This window comes from Sinocyclocheilus anshuiensis, unplaced genomic scaffold (assembly GCF_001515605.1).
Source record: "Sinocyclocheilus anshuiensis isolate Anshui unplaced genomic scaffold, SAMN03320099.WGS_v1.1 scaffold1891, whole genome shotgun sequence".
Lineage (NCBI taxonomy): Eukaryota > Metazoa > Chordata > Actinopteri > Cypriniformes > Cyprinidae > Sinocyclocheilus > Sinocyclocheilus anshuiensis.
In genome coordinates, this window is record NW_015549560.1 from 840,676 (window position 1) to 844,633 (window position 3,958).

At 39.7% G+C, this 3,958-nt stretch overlaps 1 protein-coding gene across 1 annotated transcript in view; it reads left to right on the forward strand.

The window, feature by feature from the left end:
- The window catches only part of LOC107657164 (Ral GTPase activating protein catalytic subunit alpha 2), a 198,486-nt gene that overhangs the window by 98,192 nt on the left and 96,336 nt on the right, over positions 1-3,958 (forward strand). The gene's annotated exons all lie outside the window — the stretch shown is intronic.

Sequence of the window (3,958 nt, forward strand, 5' to 3'; positions counted from 1 at the left end):
CATTTCGTGTTGTCTGTTTGTGATTTAATACAAATTAATTATCAATAACTATGGTAATCAAATTAAGGCATCAAACTTTTTTTTAAACATAAAACTGCTTTTTTTTCTTGTAAAGTGTTGCACAGCAGAGTTTTACTGTTAAAATGTAAACATGGAGGAAAATTTGTGATATTCTGTAAAAATGAAAGTTTTAATAATTTTTATTTCAATACTTTGAGAAGTGTACTGTACAGTACTAATGTATTTCTGTCACAATTGCTTCAAGCTTGAATATGTGTAGTAGATAAACTGTGGCGCTCCTTCACACTGAGACACGTAGAACATGCAGACTTCATATATGTGACCCTGGACTACAAAATCAGTCTTAAGTGTCATTTTTTCGAAATTGAGTTTTATAAATCATCTGAAAGCTGAATAAATAGGCGTTCCATCGATGTATGGTTTGTTAGGATAGGACAATATTTGGCCGAGATACAACTATTTGAAAATCTGGAATCCGAGGGTGCAAAAAAATTTAAATATTGAGAAAATCGCCTTTAAAGTTGTCCAAATGAAGTTCTTAGCAATGTATATTACTAATAAAAAATTAAGTTTTAATATATTTACAGTAGGAAATTTACAAAATATCTTCATGGAACATGATCTTAATATCCTAATGATTTTTGGCATAAAAGAAAAATCAATAATTTTGACCCATACAATGTATTTTTGGCTGTTGCTACAAATATATCCCAGCAACTTAAGACTGGTTTTGTGCTCCAGAGTCACATATCAGCAGTCTTTCTGCACTGTAATATTCACAGCCACTAGTTTACGTCACTATTTGATTTAGTGTACAACTCTACTTTTGATTTATTCATCCAAAACTTCCAGCCAAATTCTGTGACATTTCGCATTATGCTGTAAATTCCATTTTTATGACTCCACACTTCCATCCACGGGACAGAGTTGATGGATTTTTCTCTTGCTGTCACCATGTGTGTAGAACAAGTGGAACTGAAGCCACGTGATCCAAGACTAGCTGACCCACACAAACACACGTCAACTAGTCACTTCAGCTCCTGATTAGAGTAGAACTGTCTCTCAAACATTAATTTTCTGTCTCTTTGTTTCCTCACATGCACATGTGCAGAAATATTTTCCTTTTAATCTTGCCTGGTTTGGAGTTGATTGGATCTCTTTATGGTGGAGAGCTTGTTGAGTTTGGAGCAGATGCATTTGAGCCTGAAGGATGCCTCTCGCACACGCCGCCCCCAGAAACATCCTCGATTGTATGTGCGCACATGAAACGACGTAGCTTCAAATTCCCCTCTTTTCTTTTGCCTAATTGGATTTCTCATGCATTGATCTTCAAACAGCCCAGCGTCCTCCCCTCCTCGTTAGGAGAGCCGCCTCATCAAACTGCCTGCCTGTTTTTGATAGTTTCATTAAGAGCGTAATTAATGCTCATTAATATGCATAAATAGGTAACTCGGCGAAAGTGATGTAATCTAGAAAGAAAAGGCGGTAATTAAAGCGCGCCGTAGAGGGAATAATAGAGCCCTCCGCTTTCACGGCTCTTCTCCAGACGTGACATGGAGTGGCCAAAAAAACACAATGCTAATATTTTGTCTTATCAGAGCTGGCAGAGCAAACTTGAAATAATGTGCTTCATATTTCCTTCTCGGCGATTGAGTATCAAAGGATGCCATGAGCCGAACGAGAGCGCGGTTAGAAATCCTCAAAATGTGTCCTCTGTTTGACTTCAGCTTATTTCTTGTAAAAATACCAATAAAAAGCTCTTTACAGAACAAACACTTGCAGCATTCATTCAGGTTGCGCTTTGATATGATGCCTTCATAAAGTCGTGAAACAGAATCTGCATTTTAGTCTTGTGTGTTGGCGTTCACTGTTACTATTGCGCATACTTTGGCTTAGCCATTTCAACAACCCCTTGACCCTGAATGCTACATAGACATGTCTGATATATCACAGTGAAGAGGTATGTAGTGTTACTTTAAGCCACCAGACTTACAGGTCACTCGTGTAGAAGATTAATTCCATTTTGTTCTTTTTTTGCCTATTAGATAAAAGTTGTTCAACTGTTTTCTTGTATTTGTAGACTGTTGAATCGCTTGTGTCAGACGAAGCCGCCTTTCCACTATCCCTGATGAAAGACAGACTGGAAGTCATTCATTTCCAGTGGAGAGTAGTACGGGAGTTGTGTCGAGTTCCGAGCATATGCATATTTGGGATTTTCTGATCCGATTTGAGCTTCGGTCGCATTGAAATATATGAAGTTTTACAGCCGTATGCAACTGCCTAAACAGATGTGATGCAGTCTAATCAGAACTAAGAGCGTGAGGTGGGGATTTCTGGTGCTTTTGTGCTAAAAGGTTTATTTTTAAAGTCACCCTGAAATCAAAACTGACCGTTTTTATTTTTTTATGGAATATTGTAGTGCTGGGCGGTATACCGGTTCATACCGAATACCGGTGTTTATTTTTTTTATGACATTAATTTTTTAAATACCGTAATACCGGTGTATGTCGCTTAAACAACGTTCGGAACGCGACAGTGTTTGAAAGGGGTCCCATTTCACTGTTGCACTGCGGTGAGGGAACAGCTGTATGTGTTACTAAGCGTGAAAGTTCCGAAACTGAAGCTGTAGAACTAATAGAACGTGATGACACAGAAGAACTCATCCACAATATCCACATTGACCGCCACAAATATCCACCGCACCCTGCCATCAGCTCCCGCATCTCACACACACACGAGCACGACTTTAGCACTAGATTTAGCAACTTTCAGACCCTTTTAGCGGCTTTTTTCCATAGAATATTCATACTGACAAACCTAGTGACTTTTTTGGATAAACCTTAGCTATGGTTCAGTTGGAAGATTTCGCCAGTGCTGTCCCGCGAACGCGAGGTCTGACTTTCCCGGAGAAGTGCCACCTCTCTCGGCGTCTGTTCTGTGCAGTGAGCGGCAGAGAAGCAGCGCATTCAGTTGGCCGCACCGCACGCGATTATAAATGAGAGTGACTCCTGGTTAACATGTATTAAAATGGGGTCGTGTTTAGTCACTATTTAATGTGGTATGTTTTGACAATATTCACTCATCATGACAGTAAAACAGGGCATTCTAAGTCAATATACTGCAGTATTTCCTCTCTCAATCAGTAGAAAATATGGTTAACACCCGGTCATGCATGTGTACCGTGAAACCGGTATAATTTTGAAAAATACCGTGATATAAATTTTTGGTCATACCCAAATTGTTTATTATAAGTGATTTATCTGTGCACATTATCGTTATAATTATTTAAAGTCATGTGCCCATCTTTAATCAAAATAATAAAATTTTAATTGAAATAACTTTCCTGTGAATGTGGGTCAATACCCTTTCCCCTCCAGCAGCTTGTCACACACATTAAATTGCAGCATGTAGCAAATGACAATGATCCAACAATCCGGTCAATTCCCAGTAGACAAAATCAAGTACCACCCTACATTTTTCTCTTTCGAAAAGCCATTTCACTCTCATATTTTTTCCGCGTTTTTCCTGATGCGTTGGCGCCGCAGACGGCAGCCTCAGTGTTTGGCTCTCCAGTGTTTGTACTGTTTTTGTTAGTTTTTCCTGTTTTTTGTTTCTCAAACACGATCAGTTTTACCAGGGATGAACTGCTGAACATTTGGCAGTACACACCACACAATCTTTTACCGGACTTCGTCTATTCGGACGTTTTGCTGAACATAGTAGTTGGCGGAGCAGAAGCGCTGATCAAACGCTCGTGAAGCTCAGACACCGCGGATTTAGAACGGCGCTGCCTAGCATCCATCTGGCGAATCTCCACTCTCTACCCAACAAAATGGACGAACTTCTTCTGCTCTCCCGGACAAATAAGGATTTTTCACACTCTGCTGCTCTGTGTTTCACGGAAACCTGGCTGAATGACGCCATTCCGGACAGCGCG